The 16,260-nt window shown below is 35.3% G+C and overlaps 1 protein-coding gene across 1 annotated transcript in view; it reads left to right on the top strand.

Annotated features, from left to right (window-relative positions):
• The first annotated feature begins 709 nt into the window (after positions 1–709).
• Positions 710–16,260, top strand: part of LOC117345137 — a 165,112-nt gene continuing 149,561 nt past the window's right edge. The window contains exon 1 of the mRNA XM_033908122.1: positions 710–1,072. The gene's annotated coding sequence lies outside the window, so the exon portion shown is untranslated. The remainder of the gene's footprint in view (positions 1,073–16,260) is intronic.

The raw sequence follows: 16,260 nt of genomic DNA, 5'->3' as shown, positions 1-16,260 counted from the left end.
ATTAATATGTATATATTAACACATCAAATACATCTTTCGTTGACTTATCGGCGAGTAGTGTTTTGACGGCGAGGGAGATAACTCTTACAAACAGTCATACAATAAAACCGACCACGTGGAAAGAAGTCCAAAGAACTATACGTATCCAGTTGATATCATGTCTATTCAGTACATAGTATGCCACAACAATTATGACATAGGTGAATTGCCAATGAATTGGCACAAATATATATATAGTTACTCATAATTATTTTAGTACATTCTTTTTTGTATGTAGATATCGGTCAAGATCACAATACAGAGTTATCTCCCTCGCCGTCAAAACCCTTCTCGCCGATAAGTCAACAAAAGAAGGTATCAATAGCTGTATTTGATATGTTAATATATACATATCATTTTCTAATGACGTTTTCATGTAATTTGTTGATGTTGTGAGGTGTTTTTGGATAGTTTTTTGGTGTTTTTAGGTGTTTTGGGGTAAATCGTTCTGGTCGGTTATAGGAGCATTTTTTGTTGTGATGCGTTGAATAATTAAGGATCGATGTTATGTCGCGTTGTCACTTCGTCGAGCTACAGAAGCAATTTACAAGATTTTTATCTGTATTAAACTAATTACTGATTTGAAAAATAATATTTAAAAAATGAAGTAACAATTTCGAGTTATTATGACCAGGTCTCTGTTATATGACCAGGTCTCTGTTATGACCAGAGACGCCTCTGCTAAGACATAAAACTATTCATCAACATTACTATACAACATGTATTAATGATATTTACCAATTTTCGCACTATCAGGCCTTCGGACTAAAGGGTACTCATAATATAAACGTGTTAGAAATACCTGTAGCACGTGCGCGCATGCACAAACACACCTTTATTCGTATAGCTGAGAAGCCACCTATTCATCAGTAGTAATCACTCTCAGTGCATACAAAGCCTTGTCACTTCAGCCACTGTTTTGGATATTGTGGACATGGAAATGGATGTGACTTTGTGATGTTTCTCGTCAGTTTTCTCCCAAAATTATTGATAGTTTGACATAAAACATAGGTACAGGATAACACACGTGCAGGTAAGATAATAATTTATCTTTCATGAAACAAGAAAACTGCACACCCGTGAACACCGACAAAGTATGTTATAATGAAAGTAACAAATGTTACTTGTATCTACATTTCGCCCTTATTCTGTCCTCTAATACTATATTAACGCCAGAGAATAACTTATTTTGTGAGAAACATTTTCTATGCATGTTTTCAATAACTCATTTCACCTGATGGCAGCTGATGGTGTCAGACGTTACACTTGGCCATACCTCTGTGACCGTTCCGTTGTACCCCCGGTGCACGCTACATTTGGAGACAGCGGTGGGATAAGATTGATAAGATTGGTATGAATTCCACCAATTATTGCCTTTTGAAGTCCCGAAGGTTTTTTTTGTTTTTTTTTACGTAAGTCATGATACGTTTTTGGCACTACACATAGATCGAAAAAGTGCCGAATTAAATATATAACGTGTGCTTTCACATTAAATTTTACTTGTTAACCATGACAACCGTCTCAAACAACCATTTCTCGTTTAATCAACTTAATAAAGAACAGCCCTAATTTGCATTTCTATTGACCTTGAAATGCAAATGGCGGTTGTGAATCATATCGCACAGATATGGCATATAGGGAGGCATTTCAATTACTAAAATGTCCATATTCGATTCTGTTAAGCAGAGACATATATATATCTGTATATATGTCTCTGTGTTAAGATATCTGAGCACAGTGTGAGGAATGTTTTCGAGAGTGGAGTTTGAAGCTACTTTCAGAAATCTGCATATTTTACTTCAGACTCTGCGGTTGAACTACTTTTCCTACAGACTGACTTCTGTCTATGTTGGAGTTCTTCATAGCGTCTTATAATCTTGAGCGTTTTAATGATTTAGATGCCTCCCTGTATGATATAATTGGGTTTATATTATCCACAGCCGCCATTTGCTTTTCAAGGTCAAAAGAGAATCGAGTTTATGCTTTTATGAAGTCAAATCTGGTCAAACCAACGCTCGTACTACCTACTACAGACACTTGTGAGCGGCATGGTTATTTGGTGAAATATGTCTGATCCATATGAGCTTTCACGAACTTTCTGTGTTGTCCTAAAACTTTTCTTTTTACTCTTAAGAGTAAGAGGGTGTCATACCTGTTAAATATAATTTACCTTTGTTTCCAGAAACACACTTTAAAGTAAGAGGGTGTCATACGTGTTACATGGTTGCGGTATATATCCTATTTTAAAGTGTACCTCTTTGACAGCTTATCATAAATCGTGGTTATGTACGTGCTGACTTACCTGCGATAGTTACAATGCACCTACTCGTGATTAGACAGGTGTGTGTTACCTGGTCGTGATTAGACAGGTGTGTGTTACCTACTCGTGATTAGACAGGTGTGTGTTACCTACTCGTGATTAGACAGGTGTGTGTTACCTACTCGTGATTAGACAGGTGTGTGTTACCTACTCGAGATTCGACAGGTGTGTTACCTACTCGTGATTCGACAGGTGTGTGTTACCTACTCGTGATTAGACAGGTGTGTGTTACCTACTCGTGATTAGAGATGTTTGTGTTACCTACTCGTGATTAGACAGGTGTGTGTTACCTACTCGTGATTAGACAGGTGTGTGTTACCTACTCGTGATTAGACAGGTGTGTGTTACCTACTCGTGATTAGACAGGTGTGTGTTACCTACTCTTGATTAGAGATGTTTGTGTTACTTACTCGTGATTAGACAGGTGTGTGTTACCTACTCGAGATTCGACAGGTGTGTGTTACCTGGTCGTGATTAGACAGGTGTGTGTTACCTACTCTTGATTAGACAGGTGTGTGTTACCTACTCGTGATTAGACAGGTGTGTGTTACCTACTCGAGATTCGACAGGTGTGTGTTACCTACTCGTGATTAGACAGGTGTGTGTTACCTACTCGTGATTAGACAGGTGTGTGTTACCTACTCGTGATTAGAGATGTTTGTGTTACCTACTCGTGATTAGACAGGTGTGTGTTACCTACTCGTGATTAGACAGGTGTGTGTTACCTACTCTTGATTAGACAGGTGTGTGTTACCTACTCGTGATTAGACATGTGTGTGTTACTTACTCGTGATTAGACAGGTGTGTGTTACCTGGTCGTGATTAGACAGGTGTGTGTTACCTACTCTTGATTAGAGATGTTTGTGTTACCTACTCGTGATTAGACAGGTGTGTGTTACCTACTCGTGATTAGAGATGTGTGTGTTACCTGCTCTTGATTAGACAAGTGTGTGTTACCTACTCGTGATTAGACAGGTGTGTGTTACCTACTCTTGATTAGACAAGTGTGTGTTACCTACTCGTGATTAGAGATGTGTGTGTTACCTGCTCTTGATTAGACAAGTGTGTGTTACCTACTCGTGATTAGACAGGTGTGTGTTACCTACTCTTGATTAGACAGGTGTGTGTTACCTACTCTTGATTAGACAGGTGTGTGTTACCTGGTCGCGATTAGACAGGTGTGTGTTACCTACTCTTGATTAGACAGGTGTGTGTTACCTACTCTTGATTAGACAGGTGTGTGTTACCTACTCTTGATTAGACAGGTGTGTGTTACCTACTCTTGATTCGACAGGTGTGTGTTACCTACTCTTGATTAGACAGGTGTGTGTTACCTACTCTTGATTAGACAGGTGTGTGTTACCTACTCGTGATTAGAGATGTTTGTGTTACCTACATGTACTCGAGATTAGACAGGTGTGTGTTACCTACTCGTGATTAGATAGGTGTGTGTTACCTACTCTTGATTAGACAGGTGTGTGTTACCTACTCGAGATTCGACAGGTGTGTTACCTACTCGTGATTAGAGATATTTGTGTTACCTACTCTTGATTAGACAGGTGTGTGTTACCTACTCTTGATTAGACAGGTGTGTGTTACCTACTCTTGATTAGACAGGTGTGTGTTACCTACTCGTGATTAGACAAGTGTGTGTTACCTACTCGTGATTAGACAGGTGTGTGTTACCTACTCTTGATTAGACAGGTGTGTGTTACCTACTCGTGATTAGACAAGTGTGTGTTACCTACTCGTGATTAGACAGGTGTGTGTTACCTACTCGTGATTAGACAGGTGTGTGTTACCTACTCTTGATTAGACAGGTGTGTGTTACCTACTCTTGATTAGACATGTGTGTTACCTACTCGTGATTAGACAGGTGTGTGTTACTTACTCGTGATTAGACAGGTGTGTGTTACCTACTCGTGATTAGAGATGTTTGTGTTACTTACTCGTGATTAGACAGGTGTGTGTTACCTACTCGTGATTAGACAGGTGTGTGTTACCTGGTCGTGATTAGACAGGTGTGTGTTACCTACTCGTGATTAGACAGGTGTGTGTTACCTACTCGTGATTAGACAGGTGTGTGTTATCTACTCTTGATTAGACAGGTGTGTGTTACCTAGTAAGACTGGTGGTAAAGAAAACACGACGAACAAGTTTTTGTACTTAAGCCTACACATGTATTAATGTTAACATAGATATGGACAAGTAATGCACGCGCGCGCGTGACAATCTACTCTTGATTCGACAGGTGTGTGTTACCTACTCTTGATTCGACAGGTGTGTGTTACCTAGTGAGACTGATGGTAAAGAAAACACGACGAACAAGTTTTTGTACTTAAGCCTACACATGTATTAATGTTAACATAAACATGGACAAGTAATGCGCGCGCGCGCGTGACAATCTGACAACATAATGATCTGGATGACGGCGGTCATTGGTGTGTAACATGTTCAGTGAAGTGTGACTTGATGCATGGATTCCTCTCTCGCTCCTCTCCGTTCTCGACCTGCAGAATAGAATTTATAAATCAAACAGTTCTCACTAGTGGGGTTAAACATGCAAAAAATGACGAATTAAGTAGTATACATAGTTCTATAGTATACGTAGTTCTATAATATACAGTTTGTACATAGTTCTATAATATACGTAGTTCTATAATATACATGTTATACATAGTTCTATAGTATACGTATACTTCTACGTTCTAGTTATATAATTGTACGATTTAGTACTAATCATATATACGTTATTCATATACAGTTATATATATTTTAATATACTTTGTACGTCTTGTAACTAATTCTTTACATTTAGTTCATTACGAGTCTAATACAGTTACAATTCTAATACTATTCTAATAGTTTGACTTCTATGTTGTATTATAACTTGACGGTCTATTCGTATTCTAATTACTTTTACAATCTAAAACTGTTCTATATTAATTAGTTCTATATATATCTATATACGTTTCTTAACTTCAAACGTTATCATTATTAATATCATAACAATTCTTATACGTTACAGTTCATTCTATTTTTATCTTATTTTATATACATTTACTTCTATATAGTTTAGGTATATTTCAATAATTACAGTCTAGTAACTAGTTCAAATTTACGTATAATGTTCATATATCATTTACAGTCTAGATACTAGTTATAACTTGTAAGTCAATCTAGTTCTATAAATCATGTTATCTATTATGTACTTATGTTAAACTGTCTATAAACATTGTATTTTCTAATTCATCAATACATCTATTATACAGTTGTACATTCTATAGAACTGTTTTTTCTGTTAAATAGTTACAAATTTTAGTACTGTCTTATCTTGTCGAGTCTATATACTTTCTATACATATACAGTTTAATTCTTCTATTTATAATACTGTACAATTCTATAATACTATTCTATATAACATAGTCATATATACTTTGTACTAGTATAATATACATGTTGTACATAGTTCTATAGTATACATAGTTCTATAGTATACAGTTTGTACAGAGTTCTATAGTATACATAGTTCTATAGTATACATAGTTCTATAATATACAGTTTGTACAGAGTTCTATAGTATACGTAGTTCTATAATATACATGTTGTACATAGTTCTATAGTATACGTAATTCTATAATATACATAGTTCTATAGTATACAGTTTGTACATAGTTCTATAATATACATAGTTCTATAGTATACATAGTTCTATAATATACAGTTTGTACAGAGTTCTATAGTATACATAGTTCTATAGTATACATAGTTCTATAATATACAGTTTGTACAGAGTTCTATAGTATACGTAGTTCTATAATATACATGTTATACATAGTTCTATAGTATACATAGTTCTATAGTATACATAGTTCTATAGTATACGTAGTTCTATAGTATACGTAGTTCTATAATATACATGTTATACATAGTTCTATAGTATACATAGTTCTATAATATACATGTTATACATAGTTCTATAGTTTACGTAGTTCTATAATATACATGTTATACATAGTTCTATAGTATACATAGTTCTATAATATACAGTTTGTACAGAGTTCTATAGTATACATAGTTCTATAGTATACATAGTTCTATAATATACAGTTTGTACAGAGTTCTATAGTATACGTAGTTCTATAATATACATGTTGTACATAGTTCTATAGTATACGTAGTTCTATAGTATACGTAGTTCTATAATATACATGTTGTACATAGTTCTATAGTATACGTAGTTCTATAATATACATGTTATACATAGTTCTATAGTATACATAGCTCTATAGTATACATAGTTCTATAATATACATGTTGTACATAGTTCTATAGTATACATAGCTCTATAGTATACGTAGTTCTATAATATACATGTTATACATAGTTCTATAGTATACATAGCTCTATAGTATACATAGTTCTATAATATACATAGTTCTATAGTATACGTAGTTCTATAATATACAGTTTGTACAGAGTTCTATAGTATACATAGTTCTATAATATACATGTACATAGTTCTATAGTATACGTAGTTCTATAATATACAGTTTGTACAGGGTTCTATAGTATACGTAATTCTATAATATACATGTTATACATAGTTCTATAGTATACGTAGTTCTATAATATACAGTTTGAACAAAGTTCTATAGTATACATGTACGTAGTTCTATAATATACAGTTTGTACATAGTTCTATAGTATACGTAGTTCTATAATATACAGTTTGTACAGAGTTCTATAGTATACGTAATTCTATAATATACATGTTATACATAGTTCTATAGTATACAGTTTGTACATAGTTCTATAGTATACATAGCTATAATATACATAGTTCTATAGTATACATAGTTCTATAATATACGTGTTGTACATAGTTCTATAGTATACAGTTTGTACATAGTTCTATAGTATACATAGTTCTATAATATACATGTACATAGTTCTATAGTATACATAGTTCTATAATATACATAGTTCTATAATATACGTGTTGTACATAGTTCTATAGTATACAGTTTGTACATAGTTCTATAGTATACATAGTTCTATAATATACATGTACATAGTTCTATAGTATACATAGTTCTATAATATACATAGTTCTATAATATACATGTTATACATAGTTCTATAGTATACATAGTTCTATAGTATACATAGTTCTATAATATACATGTTGTACATAGTTCTATAGTATACATAGTTCTATAGTATACATAGTTCTATAGTATACATAGTTCTATAGTATACATAGTTCTATAGTATACAGTTTGTACATAGTTCTATAGTATACATAGTTCTATAGTATACATAGTTCTATAATATACAGTTTGTACATAGTTCTATAGTATACATAGTTCTATAGTATACAGTTTGTACATAGTTCTATAGTATACATAGTTCTATAATATACATGTTGTACATAGTTCTATAGTATACATAGTTCTATAATATACATGTTGTACATAGTTCTATAATATACATAGTTCTATAATATACATGTTATACATAGTTCTATAGTATACATAGTTCTATAGTATACAGTTTGTACATAGTTCTATAGTATACATAGTTCTATAGTATATATAGTTCTATAATATACAGTTTGTACAGAGTTCTATAGTATACATAGTTCTATAGTATACATAGTTCTATAGTATACGTAGTTCTATAGTATACGTAGTTCTATAATATACATGTTGTACATAGTTCTATAGTATACATAGTTCTATAATATACATGTTATACATAGTTCTATAGTATACATAGTTCTATAGTATACGTAATTCTATAATATACATGTTGTACATAGTTCTATAGTATACGTAGTTCTATAATATACATGTTATACATAGTTCTATAGTATACATAGTTCTATAGTATACAGTTTGTACATAGTTCTATAGTATACATAGTTCTATAGTATACATAGTTCTATAATATACAGTTTGTACAGAGTTCTATAGTATACATAGTTCTATAGTATACATAGTTCTATAATATACATAGTTCTTTAGTATACATAGTTCTATAATATACGTGTTGTACATAGTTCTATAGTATACATAGTTCTATAATATACGTGTTGTACATAGTTCTATAGTATACATAGTTCTATAATATACATAGTTCTATAATATACAGTTTGTACATAGTTCTATAGTATACAGTTTGTACATAGTTCTATAGTATACATAGTTCTATAATATACATGTACATAGTTCTATAGTATACATAGTTCTATAATATACATATTTCTATAATATACGTGTTGTACATAGTTCTATAGTATACATAGTTCTATAGTATATATAGTTCTATAGTATACATAGTTCTATAATATACATAGTTCTATAGTATACATAGTTCTATAATATACATGTTGTACATAGTTCTATAATATACATAGTTCTATAGTATACATAGTTCTATAATATACATAGTTCTATAGTATACATAGTTCTATAATATACATAGTTCTATAGTATACATAGTTCTATAGTATACATAGTTCTATAATATACATAGTTCTATAGTATACATAGTTCTATAGTATACATAGTTCTATAATATACATAGTTCTATAATATACATAGTTCTATAATATACATAGTTCTATAATATACATAGTTCTATAATATACGTGTTGTACATAGTTCTATAGTATACATAGTTCTATAGTATACATAGTTCTATAATATACAGTTTGTACAGAGTTCTATAGTATACGTAATTCTATAATATACATGTTGTACATAGTTCTATAGTATACATAGTTCTATAGTATATATAGTTCTATAGTATACATAGTTCTATAATATACATAGTTCTATAGTATACATAGTTCTATAATATACATGTTGTACATAGTTCTATAATATACATAGTTCTATAGTATACATAGTTCTATAATATACATAGTTCTATAGTATACATAGTTCTATAATATACATAGTTCTATAGTATACATAGTTCTATAGTATACATAGTTCTATAATATACATAGTTCTATAGTATACATAGTTCTATAGTATACATAGTTCTATAATATACATAGTTCTATAATATACATAGTTCTATAATATACATAGTTCTATAATATACATAGTTCTATAATATACGTGTTGTACATAGTTCTATAGTATACATAGTTCTATAGTATACATAGTTCTATAATATACAGTTTGTACAGAGTTCTATAGTATACGTAATTCTATAATATACATGTTGTACATAGTTCTATAGTATACGTAATTCGTTGTATGTATATCTTCTGTTTTATTTTCATTTCGTATAAAGATTTATTTTTATTTTTGTGGGAACAGACTTTTGACTTACATACCTTACTCACTTTCTCCTTTCCCCTCCGATAGTTCCCTCGTCAGAAAAATGGTCCAAAGTGGAATATCCTGAGGGGCGGAGCACAGCACGTGTATATCCCTCCACATTCCCGACAACGGTCGAAATCCGAGTAACCCTCGGGACAGTCTCCAATGTAGCACTCGATATCGATTTCCTGGCAATTTACACACTCTGTAACCAAAACCAATCGTAATGATGTATGATTATCAGGATCGCTGTCAGGACAAACCTGTTATTATCACACTGTGAGGACAAACCTCGTTATTATCACACTGTGGGGACAAACCTCGTTATTATCACACTGTGAGGACAAACCTCGTTATTATCACACTGTGAGGACAAACCTCGTTATTATCACACTGTGGGGACAAACCTCGCTATTATCACACTGTGAGGACAAACCTCGCTATTATCACACTGTGGAGACAAACCTCGTTATTATCACACTGTGAGGACAAACCTCGTTATTATCACACTGTGGGGACAAACCTCGTTATTATCACACTGTGGGGACAAACCTCGTTATTATCACACTGTGAGGACAAACCTCGTTATTATCACACATTGTGAGCACAAACCTCGTTATTATCACACTGTGAGGACAAACCTCGTTATTATCACACTGTGAAGACAAACCTCGTTATTATCACACTGTGAGGACAAATCACGTTATTATCACACTGTGAGGACAAATCACGTTATTGTCACACTGTGAGGACAAACCTCGTTATTATCACACTGTGAGGACAAACCTCGCTATTATCACACACTGTGAGGACAAACCTCGTTATTATCACACTGTGGGGACAAACCTCGTTATTATCACACTGTGAGGACAAACCTCGTTATTATCACACTGTGAGGCAAACCTCGTTATTATCACACACTGTGAGGACAAACCTCGTTATTACACCAGGCTGTGAGGGCAAACCTCGGTATTATCACACACTGTGAGGACAAACCTCGTTATTATACCAGGCTGTGAGGGCAAACCTCGTTATTATCACACACTGTGAGGACAAACCTCGTTATTATCACACTGTAGGGACAACCCTCGTTATTATCACACTGTGAGGACAAACCTCATTATTATCACACTGTGAGGACAAACCTCGTTATTATCACACACTGTGGGGACAAACCTCGTTATTATCACACTGTGAGGACAAACCTCGTTATTATCACACTGTGAGGACAAATCACGTTATTGTCACACTGTGAGGACAAACCTCGTTATTATCACACTGTGAGGACAAACCTCGTTATTATCACACACTGTGAGGACAAACCTCGTTATTATCACACTGTGGGGACAAACCTCGTTATTATCACACTGAGGACAAACCTCGTTATTATCACACTGTGAGGACAAACCTCGTTATTATCACACTGTGAAGACAAACCTCGTTATTATCACACTGTAGGGACAAACCTCGTTATTATCACACTGTGAGGACAAACCTCGTTATTATCACACTGTGAGGACAAACCTCGTTATTATCACACACTGTGAGGACAAACCTCGTTATTACACCAGGCTGTGAGGGCAAACCTCGGTATTATCACACACTGTGAGGACAAACCTCGTTATTATACCAGGCTGTGAGGGCAAACCTCGTTATTATCACACACTGTGAGGACAAACCTCGTTATTATCACACTGTAGGGACAACCCTCGTTATTATCACACTGTGAGGACAAACCTCATTATTATCACACTGTGAGGACAAACCTCGTTATTATCACACACTGTGGGGACAAACCTCGTTATTATCACACTGTGAGGACAAACATCGTTATTATCACACTGTGAGGACAAATCACGTTATTGTCACACTGTGAGGACAAAACTCGTTATTATCACACTGTGAGGACAAACCTCGTTATTATCACACACTGTGAGGACAAACCTCGTTATTATCACACTGTGGGGACAAACCTCGTTATTATCACACTGAGGACAAACCTCGTTATTATCACACTGTGAGGACAAACCTCGTTATTATCACACTGTGAGGACAAACCTCATTATCACACTGTGAGGACAAACCTCGTTATTATCACACACTGTGGGGACAAACCTCGTTATTATCACACTGTGGGGACAAACCTCGTTATAATCACACTGATGACAAACCTCGTTATTATCACACTGTGAGGACAAATCACGTTATTATCACACTGTGAGGACAAACCTCGTTATTATCACACTGTGAGGACAAACCTCGTTATTATCACACACTGTGGGGACAAACCTCGTTATTATCACACTGTGAGGACAAACCTCGTTATTATCACACTGTGAGGACAAACCTCGTTATTATCACACATTGTGAGGACAAACCTCGTTGTTATCACACTGTGGGGACAACCCTCGTTATTATCACACTGTGAGGACAAACCTCGTTGTTATCACACTGTGAGGACAAACCTCGTTATTACCACACACTGTGAGGACAAACCTCGTTGTTATCACACTGTGAGGACAAACCTCGTTATTATCACACACTGTGAGGACAAACCTCGTTATTATCACACACTGTGAGGACAAACCTCGTTGTTATCACACTGTGAGGACAAACCTCGTTATTATCACACACTGTGGGGACAAACCTCGTTATTATCACACTGTGAGGACAAACCTCGTTATTATACCAGGCTGTGAGGATAAATCACATCATATACTTTCATTTTTAAGAATCATTGACATGTAATTATATTCCAGATTATTTACTAAACTGTACACATTTTGTATGTTGAATGTGAAAAGGAAATCGAGTTGCTATATATAGCACAGTAAACATCCGCTAACGACCTGTTACGGCAATAAAAGATAAAAGAAACATCTAAAAGCATTGATGTTGGACTGGAAAAAAAGAGAGAACGAGAAAAAGTCCGTATGAAAAATAATCTAGAGAAGAGATGAAAAAAAAACTGATGTTGAAATAAAAATTAAATAAATCAAGATTACCAAGCGCACGAAACATGACAAAATTTACCTGTGTAGAAAAGTAGCATGCCAACAGCCAGCAGTATCCAGGTGAGTTTTTCCATGTCGCTCTGTGATGTTCGTCAATGCTACTTCCTGTCTCAGGAGTGTAAGGGTCAATCTCGTCTCCTGTCGTCTATATGTAGACCACAGTCGTGACGTCACTGGGGTCAAATCTACCGAACGTGACTACGCGAACAGCGTAACAATGTTATGGGGTGAACTGGACATTTTGATTGATGTCATGTGGTCAAGGTTTAGTCAAGGAGAAATCTTATGGAATACGCACACCGTGACATACGCCCAATTTCTCACCGAAAGATAAAAAACTTGATTCGCCGTTTGTGTAAAGACAAACTTTTACAACTTTCTGTACTCTCACTATCCATAGATATTCTAATGTCATCAGTAAAAATGGTCGTCGTGTTAATTCTTTCTTTTTTTACTTTCATTTTTTTTCTTTTTTCTTAGCGCTTTAAATCAGTATTTATTGGTACGTTACATGCGTTATCGGGGTAGTTAATTGAACGCGTTACCTGGGTATTTAATTGAATGCGTTACCGAGGTAGTAAATTTAATGCGTTACCATGGTAGTTAATTTAATGCGTTACCGAGGTAGTAAATTTAATGCGTTACCGAGGTAGTTAATTTAATGCGTTACCGAGGTAGTTCATTTAATGCGTTAATGAGGTAGCTAATTTGATGCGTTACCGAGGTAGTTAATTTAATGCGTTAATGAGGTAGTTAATTTAATGCGTTAACGAGGTAGTTGATTTAATGCGTTACCGTGGTAGTTAATTTAATGCGTTACCGATCGCGAGGTAGTTAATTTACATATCAGATATTTTAAATATCAGGGGGTCAGCCCTCGTGACATACTGTACTGTAACTGGGGATGTGTCAAAATGAGACTCACATTTAAGAAGGAATCAGCGAAATTAGGATTTTAGCATAAGTTAAATTTCGCTAGCAGGTAAGCCAACATCAGTAGGTGTACAGTGTTCCAAGGGAAAGTCATATAGCGCCACCTATAAACATTATCAGTATAACACCGGTAGCCAAATTTTTTATACTAGTTTATTAAAATGAATAATTAATGTTTTTAAGAAAAAAAATCAAACATACGAATGAAGGTTGGGGAAGTTGGGAATGTTGGGACCTGTGGAATTACACAGGACAATGGACGAGAGCGACAGAAATTATCGGCAATAAAACCGATCTGTATAATTAACCTCGGTGTTTATATCACCCACTTCCTGGTCGGGCGATTACCGCAGGGCGGCAAAAACTAAATACCGTGTCACGTGCTAACAGGATAGTCCCACGTGACACCAATGAACTACCGCGACTTGACAGTATCATCAATCTGTTAGATCGCTCTTCCTGTTTTTGTAGGCGAAACACTTTGTTTTGGTATATAAATAGTAACACATTGTTTAGACTTTTCATAACTGTGCCGTATGTTTTTGTTTATCAATAATATAGACGTTTAAGACTCCACAACGAATGTACATATAAGGGGGGGGGGGGGGGGGGGGGGGGGGAGGATTCTTGTGTCATTATTCAAGGTTGAGTAAAGACTTGTTTCATCTACATGTATATCTTTGTAAGCTATTTATACACAATATACATTAAGTCAATGCGAAATTCAGGCGCTAAATCATTACTTTCAATAAAATAATGAAAGTGTCCAAACTTCGTCTTTTTGAAAGGTGGTACAAAATGTAACTATATATATATATAACTCCGATTTTCCCAGTAAATTCACATTCAAGCAGAGCTAGGCCGAATAATCAAATATATGGATTCTCTCAATTGTTCTTTTTTTTCTGTTTGAGTTTACGAGATTTTGTTGTGATTATTTTTTTGATAACTAGTTCAAATTCTACATGTGCGTTCTATTTGCTATCGATAAAAACAACACCGCAATATTGATGCTGGGTTTCAATTTTAATGCTCATCAAAGATATAAAAAGTGTGTTTGTTTGTTTGTGTTTAACGTCCTATTAACAGCCAGGGTCATTTAAGGACGTGCCAGGTTTTGGAGGCGGAGGAAAGCTGGAGTACCCGGAGAAAAACCACCGGCTTACGGTCAGTACGTATATATACCTGACAACTGCCCCACGTAGGTTTCGAACTCGCGGCCCCTCGATATAAAAAGAAAATGTATGAGATGATGTAGGGCCCAATATCAAGTTTCCCCAGACCTGATTTAGGTTTCCCCAGACCTGATTTAGGTTTCCCCAGACCTGATTTAGGTTTCCCTAGACCCGATTTAGGTTTTCCTAGACCTGATTTAGGTTTCCCCAGACATGATTTAGGTTTCCCTAGACCTGATTTAGGTTTCCCCAGACCTGATTTAGGTTTCCCTAGACCTGATTTAGGTTTCCCCAGACCTGATTTAGGTTTCCCTAGACCTGATTTAGGTTTTCCTAGACATGATTTAGGTTTCCCCAGACATGATTTAGGTTTCCCCAGACATGATTTAGGTTTCCCTAGACCTGAGTTAGGTTTCCCTAGACCTGATTTAGGTTTCCCTAGACCTGGGTTAGGTTTCCCTAGACATGATTTAGGTTTCCCCAGACATGATTTAGGTTTCCCTAGACCTGATTTAGGTTTCCCCAGACATGATTTAGGTTTCCCTAGACATGAGTTAGGTTTCCCCAGACATGATTTAGGTTTCCCCAGACCTGATTTAGGTTTCCCTAGACATGATTTAGGTTTCCCTAGACCTGATTTAGGTTTCCCCAGACCTGATTTAGGTTTCCCCAGACATGATTTAGGTTTCCCTAGACCTGATTTAGGTTTCCCCAGACATGATTTAGGTTTCCCTAGACATGAGTTAGGTTTCCCCAGACATGATTTAGGTTTCCCCAGACCTGATTTAGGTTTCCCTAGACATGATTTAGGTTTCCCCAGATATGATTTAGGTTTCCCCAGACCTGATTTAGGTTTCCCTAGACCTGATTTAGGTTTCCCTAGACCTGATTTAGGTTTCCCCAGACCTGATTTAGGTTTCCCTAGACCTGATTTAGGTTTCCCCAGACCTGATTTAGGTTTTCCTAGACCTGATTTAGGTTTCCCTAGACATGATTTAGGTTTCCCTAGACATGATTTAGGTTTTCCTAGACATGATTTAGGTTTCCCCAGACATGATTTAGGTTTCCCTAGACCTGATTTAGGTTTCCCCAGACATGATTTAGGTTTCCCTAGACATGAGTTAGGTTTCCCTAGACCTGATTTAGGTTTCCCTAGACCTGGGTTAGGTTTCCCTAGACCTGATTTAGGTTTCCCCAGACATGATTTAGGTTTCCCTAGACCTGATTTAGGTTTCCCCAGACATGATTTAGGTTTCCCTAGACCTGATTTAGGTTTCCCCAGACATGATTTAGGTTTCCCCAGACCTGATTTAGGTTTCCCTAGACATGATTTAGGTTTCCCTAGACCTGATTTAGGTTTCCCCAGACATGCTTTAGGTTTCCCTAGACATGATTTAGGTTTCCTCAGACATGATTTAGGTTTCCCTAGACATGATTTA

Source organism: Pecten maximus, chromosome 16 (genome assembly GCF_902652985.1).
Source record: "Pecten maximus chromosome 16, xPecMax1.1, whole genome shotgun sequence".
Taxonomy (NCBI): Eukaryota; Metazoa; Mollusca; class Bivalvia; order Pectinida; family Pectinidae; genus Pecten; species Pecten maximus.
Note: the sequence above shows the minus strand (reverse complement) of the source record. Positions and strands in the feature narration are given on the sequence as shown.